Genomic DNA, 15,307 nt, shown 5'->3' with positions numbered 1-15,307 from the left:
GTGGCACAGCACTCCTTGTGCGCATCGGCACTGTGCATGGGCCAGCTCCACACGGGGCAAGGAGGCCTGGGGTTTGAACTGCAGACCTTCCATGTGGTAGATAGACGCCCTAATCATTGGGCGAAGTCTGCCGCCTCTACAGATAAATTTTGGGATAACTGACGTCTTAGAATATTGAGTCTTCCAATCAATAACTTTGAGAGATTGCTCTTTTTCCTTAGATCTTCTTTAATTTCTCTCAGTAATGCTTTGAAGTTTTTTTTGTAGAGATCTTGAGGATCTTTTGTTAAATTTATTCCTAAATATTTCATATTTTTTGACAATACAGTAAATGAAATGATATTTATAATTTCATTTTCCAATTTTCCCTACTAGAATATAAAAATACAATTGATTTTTGTATATTGAATTTGTATCCTATAACTTTGCTAAAATTACTTATTAGTTCTTGTAAATGTGTTGTAGATTCCTTAGGATTATTTATATAAACAATGATGTCATTCGTGAATAAAAACATTTTTACTTCTGCCTTTTATGCCTTTATCTTGCCTTATCTCACTGGCTAGGAACTCTGGTATGATATTGAATAGTGGTGGTGAAAATGGATATCCTTGTCTTATTCCCAATCTTAGGAAGGAAAGCATTCAATATTTAGCTATTATTGAATATATATGTAGTTTTTTTTTTAAAGATGCCATTAATTAGACAGAAGTTCCCTTTTCATTCTTGTTTGCTGGAAGTGTTTCATGAATAGCTGTTGATTTTTTAGTTTGTTCAATTCGTTTTTCTACATCCATTTAATGAGTATGTGATTTTTCTTTTTAGCCTGTCAATATGGTTAATTGGAATAATGTCACTATGAACATTGGTGTGCAGATGTCTGTTCATGTCACTGCTCTCCGTTCTTCTGAGTATATACCCAGTAATGGTATTGCAGAGTCACATGACAACTCGATATTCAACTTCTTTAGGAACTGCCAAACAGTCCTCCACAGTGGCTGTACCATTCATTTACATCCCCACCAATGGTGAGTAAGTGTTCCTACCTCTCCATATCCTTTGCAACACTTGTAGTTCTCTGTCTTTTTAATAGCAGCCATTCTGATAGGTGTGAAATGATATATTGTAGTTTTACTTTGCATTTCCCTAATCATTAGTGATGTTGAGCATTTTTCATGTGTTTTTTGTGCCATTTGTATGTCTTCTTTTGACAATGGTCTATAAAGTCTTTACCCATTTTTTTAATGGGTTGTTTGCCTTTTTATTGTTGAGTTGTAACAGCTCTTTATATATCCTGGATATTAAACCCTTATTAGACAGGTGATTTCCAAATATTTTCTCCCATTGAGTTGGCATCCTTTTCACCCTTTTGACAAAGTCCTGGGAGGTGCAAAAGTATATAATTGAGGAGGTTCCATTTATCTCTTTTTTTCTTTTGTTGTTTGTACTTTGGGTATAAAGTCTGAGAAACGACCACCTAGCACAAGATCTTTAAGATGTTTCCCTACATTTTTTTATAGTAGTTTTATCATCCTTGCTTTTATATATAGGTCTTTGAGCCATTTGAGTTGATTCTTGTGTAGGGAGTGAGATAGGTGTCCTCTTTCTTTCTTTTGATTATAGATATCCTGTTGCCCCAGTACCATTTGTTGAAGAGACTGTTTTGTCCCATTAACATGGACTTGATAGGTTTGTCAAAAACCAATTAACCTATAGGTGAGGGTTTATTTCTGGATACTCAGTTCTATTCCACTGATCGATGTGTCTATCTTTATGCCAGTAGCATGCTGTTTTGACCACTATAGCTTTATAGTATGTTTCATGGTCAGGCAGTGAAATACCTCCCATGTTGCTTTCCTTTTTTAGAATGCTTCTGGCTGTTTGGGTGCACTTTCCTTTCCAAATGGATTTGGTAATTACTTTTTCTAATTCTGTGAAGAAGGCTGTTGGAATTTTGATTGGTATTGCATTGAATCTATAAATCAGTTTGGGTAAGACTGACATCTTCACAATATTTATTCTTCCAATTCACAAACATGGAATGGTTTTCATTTGCTTATTTCTTTTAAAATTTCTTTTAGCATATAGGTTCTGTATGCTTTGGTTAAATTAATTCCCAGGTATTTGAGTCTTTTTGCTGCTATTGAAAATGGAATTTCCCTTCAGATTTTCTCCTCAGATTGTTCAGTAGTAGTGTACAAAAACATTGCTGTTTTTTGTGTGTTGATCTTGTATCCTGCCACTTTGCTAAACTCACTTATTAGATCAAGTAGCTTTGTTGTGGATACTTCAGGATTTTCAAAGTATAGGATCATGTCACCCACAAACAGTGAGAGTTTTCCTTCTTCATTTCCTATTTGGATGTATTTACTTTTTTTTTTCTTGTCTAATTGCCCTAGCTAGAACTTTCAGTAAAATGTTGAATAACAATGGTGACAGTGGGCATCCTTGTCTTCTTCCTGATCTTAGAGGGAAAGTTTCAACCTTTCCCCATTGAGTATGATGTTGGTTGTGGGTTTTTCATATATGCCTTTTATCATATTGAGGAATTTTCCTTCTATTCCTATCTTCTGAAGTGCTTTTATCCAAAAAGGATGCTGGATTTGTTGAATGCATGTTCAGGGTTGATTGAGATGATCGTATGGATTATTTCCTTCAATTTTTTAATGTGGTATATTACATTGATTGATTTTCTATGTTGAACCAGCCTTGCATACCAGGAATAAATCCCACTTGGTTGTGATATGTAAGTCTTTTGATTTGCTGTTGAATTATATTTGTAAGGATTTTGTTGAGAAATTTTGCATCTATTTTCCTTAGAGAGATTGGTCTGTAATTTTCTTTTCTTGTATCTTTAACTGGCTTTGGTATTAGGGTGATGTTGACTTCATAAAATGTGTTGGGTAATTTTCCCTCCTCTTCAATTTTCAGGAAGACTTTAAACAGGATTGGTGTTAATTCTTTTGGAAATGCTTGGTAGAATTCATCTGTGAAGCCACCTGGTCCTGGACTTTTCTTTGTTGGGAGTTTCCTGATGACGGATTCAATCTCTTTTAAATATGATTGGTTTCTTTTTTTTTTTTTTAAGATGTGTTTATTTATTTCTCTTCTCCCCCTCCCCCGCATTGTCTGCTCTCTGTGTCTATTCACTGCGTGTTCTTCTGTGTTTGCTTGTATTCTCATCAGGTGGCACTGGGGATCTGTGCCTCTTTTTGTTGTGTCATCTTGCTGTGTTGCTCTCCATGTGTGTGGCACCACTCCTGGGTGGGCTATGGTTTTGTGCAGGGCAGCTCTCCTAGCTCAGGGGCTACTCCTTGCATGGGGGGAACCCTTACATGGGGGCATCCCTGCCTGGGCCAGCACTCCTTGTGCGCAGCAGCACTGTGCATGGGTCAGCTCACCACATGAGCCAGAAGGCCCTGGGTATCGAACCCTTGGACTTCCTATGTGGTAGGTGGACGCTCTATGTGTTGAGCCACATCTGCTCCCCTGATTGGTTTCTTAAGTTCTTGTATTTCTTGTAGTGTCAGTATAGGTTGTTTGCATATTTCTAGGAATTTGTCCATTTCTTCTAGGTTGTCTCTTTGTTGGTGTACAGTTTCTCATAATATCATCTTATAATCCTTTTTATTTCTGTGGGGTCAATAGTAACTTCCCCTCTTTCATTTCTGATTGTATTTATTTACATCTTATCTGTTTTTTTTTCTTTGTTAGTGTAGCTAGGGGTGTGTCAATTTTATTGATCTTTTCAAAGAACCAGCTTTTGGTTTTGTTGATTTTCTCTTTTTTTTTCTTTTCTCAATTTCATTTATTTCTGCTCTAATCTTTATTATTTCTTTCCTTCTTTTTGCTTTGGGATGGTTTGCTGCTCTTTTTCTAGTTTCTCTACTTGTTCAGTTAAATCTTTGAGTTTAGCTCTTTTTCTTTTTAATATAGGCATTTAGGGTTATAAATTTCCTTTTCAAGAATGCCTTTGCTGTATCCCATAAGTTTTGATATGTTGTCTTTTCATTTTCATTTGTCTCAATATATTTACAGATTTCATTTGCAATTTCTTCTTTGACTCACTGATTATTTAGGAGTGTGTTTTTTCTGACCTCCACACATTTGTGAATTTATGCCTTTCCTGTCTATTATTGATTTCCACTTTCATTCTATTACGATCTGAGAATGTACTTTGTGTAATTTCAGTCTTTTTGTTTATTGAGAACTGCATTGTGGCCTAACATGTGGTCTATCTGGGAGAAAGATCCATGGGCACTTGAGAAGAATGCATAATCCACTGAATTTGGATGCCGCATTCTGCGTATGTCTGCTAGGTCTAGCTCATTTATCATTGTATTAGTCAGGGTTCTCTAGGGAAACAGAATCAACAAGGGGTATTTGTCAGTAGTAAGAGATTTATCAGTCTCTCATACAGCCTTGGGATGCACAAGTCCAGGTTCTGCAGGCAGGCTGCAACCAGGAGCTCTGATGAAAGTCCAATGAAGATTTTTGATGAGTTCTGGGAGATGTTGGCTGTCCAAAGAAGAGCTGGGAAATTCTCTCCCAATGCTGGAATGGGAATCACAATTCAACTGATTGGCTTAAGTGTCACTCACTGCTGATGGCAATCTCCCTGATTGATGTAATTATAACTAGCTATCTGATTTACCACTGTAATAAAGTCAATGGTGACTAAAGTCCATGAATGCTTTCGTATTACAAGAGCCCACTGCTTGCTTGACCAAACAACTGGGCACAATTACCTGGCCAAGTTGACACAGTAGCCTACCTATCACAGTCCACTCCTTGCCAACTCAGCAATTATACACATTACCTTAAACCATACTTAGTCTTTAAGTAAAAACAATAACAGACATGTATATATATATTTCTGCCTAACAATGTTCAACTCTTCTTACAACCAGAAACACATTAATTCTATATAGAATAGGGTGCAAGTTCTTGGGTAATATTCACTCTCAGACTTGACATCCTCAAATATTATGACATGAAATGGATACAACTTGTTATATGATAAGGGGAAAATATGGGGAAGAAAACAAAGAAATTTGTTTTGTGTACATATGCTATCATCATAATGAAACAAGGAAGAAAGATTCATGACCATTACAGTCCTTGTTTCTGTAACTGGTCATGTGTTCAAAGTTCATATTTATCACTACCTTCTTCCACTACCCATTCCATGTTTCCATTACCCCCAGCAAGCACTACAGCTGGCCATGGCTCTTTGCCTGGGCGGGGGGGGCGGGGTTTGACCCAAACTTTCATTCCTGAATATTCTGGGCCATTGTTAGTCCTGCTTGGATTGGGTTGTTGCAATTTTCCATTGACTTTATTCATAGGACATGGCAATACTAGGAGATGGCCTAGAGGATCTCCTGTATTCCAGGCAAACTCTTCTTTACCCCCATTATGTAGATGCAGTCTTATTTCCCCTTGATAGTTAGGATCAGTCACTCCAGTCTGTACAGTAATTCTCTTCTTTGACTGTTGATTCAGAGGTAAGGGGAGCCCAAAGTGGTCAGGTGGCAGTTTTAACTTCCAGTTCAATGCAATCATTGTTGTGTTCCCTGGTGACAGCACTCCTCCTTTTGGGACTAAAACCTGTAGAACAGCAGAGTTTGAAGTTGCAGAGACAGGAATCAAAAGTTTTCCTAGTGGGTCACTAGGGGTAATAGTGAGTGGTGCCACTTCCATTTCCACCCCTTGATTCCTGGACCCATGGATCCTGCTTATGGGAGAACAGCACCATAGAGTGGACACTGATTTAAAGCCTACCCAGCCTCCTGGGGAACATTGCCACAGCCCTGTAAGGTATTGCCACCTAGTTGGCACTGTAATTGAGTCTTTAAAAGGCCATTCCACCCTTCTATCAATCCAGCTGCTTGAGGGTGATGGGGAACATGATAAGACCAGTGAATTCCATGGGCATGTGCTCATTCCCGCACATCTGTGAAATGTGCTGTGAAATGGGTTTCTTAATTGGAAGCAATGCTGTGTGGAATGCCATGGTGGTAGATAAGACATTCAGTAAGTCCACGGATGGTAGTTTTGGAAGCAGTGTTGCTTGCAGGAAATGAAAACACATATCCTGAGTATGTGTCTATTCCAGTTAAAGCAGATCGCTGCCCTTCCATGGTGGAAGTGGTCCAATTGGGTTATGCATCACTCACTGCTGATGGCAGTCTCCCTGAATGATATAATTATAACTAGCTATCTATGATTTACCACTGCAGTAAAGTCAATGGTGACTAAAGTCCATAAATGCTCTTGTATTACAGTTAGTCCAGTGCTTGCTTGACCAAACAACTGGACACAATTACCTGACCGAGTTGACACAATAGCCTAACCATCACAATCATATTTTTCAAATTCTCTGTTTCATTTTTGATCTTTTGTTTAGTTGTTCTATCTAATTTGTCTGGAAGTCTGCAATGATTATTGTAAAGATATTTATTTCTCTCTTCAGTTTTGCCAGGGTTTATTTCATGTATTCTGGGGTATCCTGGTTAGGTTCATAGATATTTATGACTTCTATATCTTTCTGGTGGGTTGTCCCTTTTATTAATATATAATGGCCTTCAGAATCTTTTATAACTTTTTTTTTGCATTTAAAGTCTGTTTTGTCCAATATTAGTATAGCTTCCCCTGGTCTTTTTGGTTACTATTTGCCTGAAGTATCTTTTTCCAATCTTTTACTTTTCTCTTTATCTTTGACATTTGACATGTATCTTGGAGTAGGTCTATTCAGATTTATTCTGTTTGGGGTATGGTGTGCTTCTTGGACATGTAAGTTCATTTCTTTTGTGGGAGTTGGGAGTTTTCAGCTATTATTTCCTCAAATCCTCTTTCTATCCCTTCTTCCTTTTCTTCTCATTCTGGAACTCCCATGACATGTATGTTGTTACATTTTCATGTTGTCATTCAACTCCCTGAACCCCTGCTCAAAATTTTCCATTCTTTTCTCTCTTTAATTTCAGCTGTTCTCAGTATTGCTTATTCTTTCTTCTATTATTTTGAATCTGCTGTTGTATGACTCTAATGTGTGTGTGTGTTTTAGTATTTTTTTTTGAGGTACCATGGGTTGAGGATTAAACCCAGAACCTTGTATGTGGCATGTTGGCACTCAACCACTGAGCCACATTGACTTTCATGAGTCAGTTTTTTCAGTTGCTTTGCTTGTTGTTTGTTTGGTTTTTTTGGAAACACCAGGAATGGAACCTGGAACTTCCTATTTAGGAAATGGGCACTCAACCACTTGAGCTTCATCTACTCTCTCTAATGTGTTTTTGGTCTCATCTATCATGTCTTTCATTCCCATGAGCTCTGTTACTTTTTTATTCTGGATTTTAAATTCTTTGTGCTCGCTCAATGTCTTCTTGATGTTGTTTTTCTCTTTAGCCATATTGTCTTTGAACTCATTAATTTGATTTGGGAAATGTGTGTGCATCTCATTAATTACTTGTCTCGAATCCGGGGCTTTGATATATTCCTTTTCTTGGGCACTACCTTCCATTTTCTTAGTATGGCTTGTAATTTTTTGCTGATTTCTAGGCATCTGATTAGGATGGTAGTTTACTAAGATGCTCAGTTTCTCTCTTTCATAGGGATTTAGTGGCAGGAGGCTGTGTGTTACTGCTGTTCTTTGGTTCTTTGTTCATCCTGGATCATTAGGATTGTCCCTGTTGGTTGCTCAAAACTGAGCTCTAGACCCTGTAATGTGTTGCAGACTTGCTTCCTAGGGCCTTGGGGAGGCAGGCTGTAAAGGTCAGAAAACACTTCCCTTATTTACTTTTAATTTCTTCACATGCACTTCCTCGGTCTGCCAGCAGATGGTGCGTTTTGGCAGTGCTCTCAGTTCAATGCCTGGCTGGAGTGTGTTTGCTGCAATATGGACTGGATCAAAGTGACATAGTTTCCTGCCTGGAGGGTAAGAGCCTTGTAATTCAAACCTTCTCAGAGAAAGTTCTCCAGCCTTTGCTGGCAGCCCTCTCTCTTTTCCCCAGGTAGGAAATAATTCTACTCCTCTTTGCATCCTCAACAACCAGTCCTGGTTAGTAGAGAGGGAGATTGGGAGGGTTGGATCAATTTACTACGGCTCTATTTAGCCCCTTGCTGGCTCCCAAGGCAAACAAGGGCATGGCCTCTCCTGGCCTGGAAGGGCTCTTGGGACACAGGAAACCAAATTCATGGGTCAAAAGCTGAGTCAAGCTTAGGCTGTCTCCCTCTCTGTCTCCTCTCCTGGGGAGGTTGATCCCTGGAGCCCCCTATGTCTGTAGCTGGCCCAGAGACCTAAGAATTAAGAAGCATGTCTTAAGTGTGGGGGAGGTTGCTGGCAGTAGCAGCCGAGGCTTTTTTTTTTTTTAAGATTTATTTATTTATTTCTCCACCCCCCCACCCCAGTTGTCTGTTCTCTGTGTCTATTTGCTGCATCTTCTTTGTCCGCTTCTGTTATTGTCAGCGGCTTGGGAATCTGTGTTTCTTTTTGTTGCGTCATCTTGCTGCGTCAGCTCTGTGTGTGTGTGGCACCATTCCTGGGCAGGCTGAACTTTCTTTTGCGCTGGGCAGCTCTCCTTATGGGGTACATTCCTTGTGCGTGGGGCTCCCCTGCACAGGGACACCCCTGCGTGGCATGACACTTCTTGCATGTGTCAGCACTGCACGTGGGCCAGCTCCACATGGGTCAAGGAGGCCCGGGGTTTGAACCGCGGACCTCCCATGTGGTAGATGGACGCCCTAGCCACTGGGCCAAGTCCACTTCGCAGCAGCCGTGGCTTTTAACTCACAGTTATGCCATTGTGATTCTTTTCCTTTGCCCCTTACTCTTCTGGGTGGTGTCCAGCTTTTGTCTGGTGTCCTAAACCCTAGAAGATTTTTTTTTCAGGCCATTTCAGCATGTCCTCTAGTTATTTTTCTGGGAGAGAAGAGAGTCGCATGCCTTTCTAGTCCATTGTCTTCTTAAAAGTCTACATTTATTTAAAAAAAAAAGAGATTTATTTACCCCAACCCCATTGTCTACTTTCTGTGTCCATTCACTGTGCATTCTTTGTGTCTGCTTGTCTTCTCTTTAGGTAGCACTGGGAACTGATCCTGCGACCTTCCATAGTGGGAGAGAGATGCTCAATCTCTTGCACTACCTCAGTCAGCTCCCTGGTCTACTGTGTCTCTTGCTGTCTTTCCTCTGTGTCTCTTTTTGTGTCTTGCTGTGCCAGCTCTCCGCTTGGGCCAGCTTGCCATGTTGGCCAGCATTCCTGTGCAGGCCAGCACTTTGCTTGGGCCAGCTTGCCACACAGCCCAGCACTCCGTATGGGCCAGCTCTCCACTCAGGCCTGCTTGCCACCTGGGCTAGCTTGCCTTCACCAGGAGGCTCCAAGAATCAAATCCTGGCCCTTGCATATGGTAGACGGGAGCCCAGTTGCTTGAGCCACATCGGCTTCCCTACATTCATTTTTGAAGTATATTTTTGTGGATGTTAAATTCTGAATTGAACAGTATTTAAAGCGTTCTATAGATATTAGTTCATTATCTTTCAGCCTCCATTATGTTTGATGTGAAGTTAGCAGTATCTTGAATCATTGCTCCCCATAATGCAATGTATAATTGTTCTCTGACAGCTTTCAAGATATTTTCTTTATATTTAGTTTTTAGCAGTTTGTTAGTGATGTACCTCTGTGTGTTTTTCTCTGTCTTTTTTCCTGGTTAGGGTTTTCTAAGCTTCTTGAATCTCTAAAATTTCTTACTTTCAACAAAATGGAAAAATTTTGGCCATCATTTCTTCAAAAAATTGTTTTGTCCCATTCTCTCTTCTCACCTTTTGGAACTCAAATTATACGTGTTAAACCTTTTGATATTGTCCCACAGGTCACTGAGGTTTTGTTTAAAATTTTTGATCTTTTCTTTCTGTTCTTCAGATTGGTTAATTTTTCTTGACCTATATTCATCTTTATTTATTCTTTTGTCAGGTCCAATAAGTTGTTAAACCCATCCCAGACATTGTATTTTTTAGTCTTAGAATGTTCATTTGGTTCTTCTCTGTAGTTTTATCTATTGATATTTCCTATTTGTTCATTTATTTGAAGTATTTTCTTTTAGATCTTTGAGTATAGTTATAATAGCTACTTGAAAATTATTTTATTCTGGTTGGAATTTCTGGGAAGCAGATACTTAGACAGATTAAAAAGTGCAAAAATTTATTGTAGAGTAACACCTGTGAAAGGAAATGGGAGAAGGCAGGATTGATTGGGCAGGGGAGCCATCAGATCATGATGTGCATCTAATACTATCTCTACCAGCCTGATAGGAAGCTCTGTAGGAATAGTTGTCCATTAGAGTAGTCTTCCATTGGCCAAAAAAGACTAGACCTAAATACCATTGCTTTACTCAGTCATTGACTAGAGCTCACCTAGAGAAGATTATAACTTTGGCTCAAAAGATTAGTCAGACCCTGAAGGAGTTATTATAACAACTAACCAGACGCCTCACAGGAGTCTTGAAGGAGAATCTGAATGTCTTATTTCTTCCATGCCTTGTTTTCTAATTCCAGCCACTGGGTCATCAAAGCTGGTCTCACTTGGTTGCTTTTTCTCTTAAGTGCTTTTGTTTTCATTCATATGTTTAGTAATTTTGGATTGTGTTCTGGATTTGAAATGTAATATTGTGAAGACTCTAGAGTATTCCTCCAAAAGTTTTTTTTTCAGGAGGTAAATAACTTGACTGAACTTAAACCACAAATTCTGCTCCCCTGCAATGGGCAGTAGCTAAAACTGCCCATTTAGTTCTTTTACCCTTAATGTGTGAACTCAGTTTGACTGAACTGCATTTCACAAATTCCCTTGCCTATATAATTCTCATTAGGATGGGCCACAAGAAAGACTCTTGTGAGATTTTTGGAAGGCAGAAGTAAAGCAGCAACCATTTTGTACTCATACATGTTGTCATTTATCTGCTGGTTCATCCGTGAGTTCTTGCATAATCTTTTATATATTTCTTCTTTCCCATCATGTGAATGGATTTTTAGCCCAATACAGGATCTTAGGTGGCAGTTTGTCTCAGTGGATTGAATGGGCTGTTCAGATCTTTATTCAGCTCAGGGAAACATTCTTCTGATGTGTGCTTAATTATTGCCTCTCTTCTTACTCTTTTTTTTCTATGCCTGGAACTTCTACTCTGCATGTCAGGACACCTAGATCTTTCCTCAAAATCTTTTATCTTTTCCCTCATGACTTTTATCTTATTATCTTTCTTCTCTAAGCTTAAGATATTCCTTATACTTGATCTTCCAGGTTTCTGATTCAAGACTTGACAATGACATCTTCTCCTTTAATTCATCTTCTCGTTTAAAAAACAAGCTCAAATCTCTTGTTTTTAAGCCTCAGAAATTCTTTTTGTGATGCATTTGGAGTTTCTTAAAGTCATTATAATTTTAAAATTTTGGGTGTTAATTTGTCTCTTCCAGCTGACTTTTATTCAATGGACATGTGATCTGATTGTTCTACCTCGTCCTCTTATGAAGCCTCTTAGTTAGGCTGTTATCTTTTGCCGCGTGCTCCTTGGGGTGTGGATCTGGGTAGGGAGTGTTCTTAAAGGTGGGCAGAGAAATATAAAAATGGTCTCTGGTTCTGAAGACCTGTTCTTCATGGGAGTCTGTCAGTCCCCTGCCAAAGCATCCAAGGAAGATTTCTCTGTTACTCAGTCTCTCTGAATTCTCCCAGAATTGAGGGTGGGTAATTTAGCCCATGTCAACAACTTCCTGGCCTTTCAGGTGTCAGGAAGGCTTAGTAGTCTCATGCAGGATATATGGATACTGAAAGTTGGCCCACACCAAGAGGGTGGGGGCCCCTGACAGTGATCTCTGCAGAAACTCGCTCTTGCTCAGAAAAGGCAATAGCCTGGAATTGGGATTGGAAGTAAAAAGCTCCATTGTTCTCAGAATCCCCTTGTCAAAGTATAATTTCCAAAATGTTAGAAACTTAATTTTCATATATAGTGGGAGCATATATAAAAGATTTGATTAACTCATTAATGAGAGAAGCAACAAGATGATAAGGAGAGTTCAGAAAAGTGTAGGAAAAAGATGTACACAGTAATTGTACCTTACTAACATTTTATTGGTCATGCTAGTTTGTGCAATAAGAAAAGAAAAAGGAAAAAAAGCTATAAGGAAAAGAGACCACAACATCAAGAGCAACAAAAATGTATAGGAGAGAGAAATATTTGTAGACTCTTAAAGAAAGAATGCTGGAATAATGTTCCTAAAGAACTTAACAAATGCGTAATCTTTGGGTTTAGTATTTTCATCTACATATTTACAGGATAAAATTCATTGATCACTCTTGATTAACTATTCTTTCATAATTGTGAAGTAACATAATCAAGAATAAATAGCAAGTCAAACAAAAGTACACTGTCTAAGAGCCTTGTTGTCCAATAGAAAATAACACAAGCCCCAAATGCAAGCCATGTATGTAATTTAAAAATTTCTAGTAGTCATGTTAAAAAAGGTAAAAAAAAGAAACAGGTTAAAATGAATTTTGATAAGTTTGACTCAATATTTTCACAATAGTATCATTTCAACATGTAATACAAAAATTAATGAGAAATTTGTCATTTTTTTTCCCTGACTACATTTTTAAATCCAGCACTCATTTTACATTTACTACCCATTTCAATTTGGTCTAGCCACATTTCGAGGGCCCAATAGCTGCATGCGCTTAGTGGCCACCATATTGGACAGCACAGTTCCTAGAAAATCAGAAAATGGGGCTGGAGGCATCTGCCTGGCAACACACAGCACTGAAGGAACAAGCGATAATTTTTTTTGCCCCGTTCCCACGTCTTGGACAATTTTCTTTAGAGTTGTCCTCTGCCCATGGTAGCTCAAGAAGCAAAGGTAGTAGCTGGTTGAGAAGAAGAGCCTAATATGGAGGTGACTGAGAATAGACTGAAAGAGCAGGTATATTGGTCAGCCAAAGGGGTGCTGATGCAAAATATCAGAAACCTGTTGGCTTTTATAAGGGTATTTGTTTGGGGTAGAAGCTTACAGTCACAAGGCCATGAAGAATAAGTTACTTCCCTCACCAAATTCTGCTGCCATGTGTTAGAGCAAGATGGCTGCTGGTCTCTGTGAGGGCTCAGCCTTCCTCTTCCCCTTAAGGTTCTGCAGTCCCAGCTCCTTCTGATCTCAGCTATAGACTAGCATAAAGCTCATCTCTCTCCCTGGGATTCATTGCTTTCCAGGCTTTCTCAGCTATTTAGAGTGCTGTTCTCTTCAGCTGCTAACTATCAGGCGAATGGCTTGGCTCTCTCCCTGGGGCTCCAGTGTCTAAAACTAACCTCTCTGTGTTCTCCTTCTCTGTGTGTTTTCTTTACTGTCTTTGATTGAGCATCCATTTATATGGCCCACAAAGTTGGGGGAGGGGGAAGGCAGGGACTCAAACTGGGTAGCCCTAATGATCTGATCAAATAAAAGCCCTAATCTTGATTTAATAAAGTAAAAGTGAAACCTCTGAATCTAATACAACCTAATATGCTCAGAGGAACAGACCAGTTTACAAACACAATCGAATATCTATTTTTGGAATTCATAAACAATGCCATACTGCCACAGCAGAGGTGTCTGAGATTTTGAGCTCAGGGTCCAGGGTCCCCACTTTGCCTGTAAGATACCTTTGCTCAAATTTAAAAAAAACAGGTCCTTCTGGGTGGATGAATTAGAAAAAGCAAGTTTGAATGGGTGTCTGCAGTCTTCTGTCAGGATGTAGGACTTGGAAAGCAAAGATGGGCTAGATGTCAGTCTGCACTGGTTCCATGGCTAGGTGTCCTTGTACACGCCCCACCAGGGAGGACAACCAGCCTCAGCCTCAGATGAAGGAGTAATGGGACCTTCTCCACTGTGGCAGGAAGGAGGGTGGCTGAGTGTGGGGGTGTGGCCAGGGGCAGGACAGAGTGAGGAGAATGGAGGAAGACTGAGGGGGTTCTGGTTGATAACCTTATTTTCTCTGTGAAGAAGGAAAGCTGCGCTGAGAGGGAGGGTTGGAGCTTTGGTGGGAAAGGCAGGAAAAACCAGAGGGTTGTTGAACAATGTCAAGGTTTGACAGACTTTTCCCTGAAATGGAAGGTAGTGAGGCAGGCTAGTTTAGGGAATGGAAAGATTAATCTAAAACCTGGAAGAAAATCATGGCCGTGAAACACGTGGCCATGGAAGCCCCCTGAGGGAAGGACCCCACCAGAAAGTTGTTGAAAGAACCCCTTGAGAGTTCCCCATTTGGAATGAGATTTCATCTGGGGTCAAGGAAAAGCCCCAGATACACTCGAAGGGCTTTATCTTTGGGAGGGTGAGTTAATTAATCAAAACAGCAAACAGCTGGGGCCCTTCTGCTGAACCTGAGCAAGGGGAGGAATAATAAATGGTTTAAAAAGCAACTGCACAGGCTAAATCTCTCTCTCTGCCTGGAGCAGCCCACAAATGTAACTGGGGACCCATGATCTGTTATTTTCGCCCATTTCTATTCTCTTCTCCCATTTCCTTATTTAACTACTGGCCTAACTAAACTGGCATGTTCTTAAATTCTTTTATGTAACAGCCAAGAACCTAGAGAAATCCAGCTACAGTAGGAATGGCCAAAAGTCAGAAAGTGAGCTGTGAGCTCACCGGGAAAATGGATCATCGTGAGATGCAGTCTGGGAATGTGGGAGGTCAATGTTTGCCAGACACAAGATAAAACCCCTGCTTTTTGCTTTCATCAAACATGTATGCCTGTCCCAATTCCTAGTACCTTATAAATATTGTCATTTGATTCTCATAATCACTAGATTGTTACTTCCACTTGGCAGAGGAGAAAAGAAAAGCACAGAAAGTTTAAGTGACTTGCTCAAAGTCACACAGCTAGTAAGTGGCTGAGTCAGGATTCGAACCCAGGCCACCTGACTCTGGAAGCTATGTAGGAAGGACACTCAGTCCTGATCCTACCTCTCTCCAACTGTGAGAAGTGTTCACATCTGGTTTTCCTCTGATACTGAGTAAAGATGGGATTCTTTGTCTGCTGTGCTTCAAATGACCAGTTCCTGAGACACTGGTGTTTCAAAGCAACAAAGAGCTTACTGCCAGTGTGTAGGAGCTCAGATGGCCTAATGGCCTAAAATCTATCTCCCTGAGTTTGAGGAGTTTGGGGGTCTTATGGATTCAAACAGGGAAGAGTGGAGTGAGGCCAGTCGAGAATACACATGAAGAAAGCTGAGACCAGTTCAGAATAACCAAAAACATAGGTGAGACCTGTGAGTTTTAGTAATTTCAGGTATTAAC

Source organism: Dasypus novemcinctus, chromosome 24 (genome assembly GCF_030445035.2).
Source record: "Dasypus novemcinctus isolate mDasNov1 chromosome 24, mDasNov1.1.hap2, whole genome shotgun sequence".
NCBI lineage: Eukaryota > Metazoa > Chordata > Mammalia > Cingulata > Dasypodidae > Dasypus > Dasypus novemcinctus.
The sequence above is the reverse complement of the archived record's forward strand: the minus strand, read 5'-3'. Positions refer to the sequence as shown.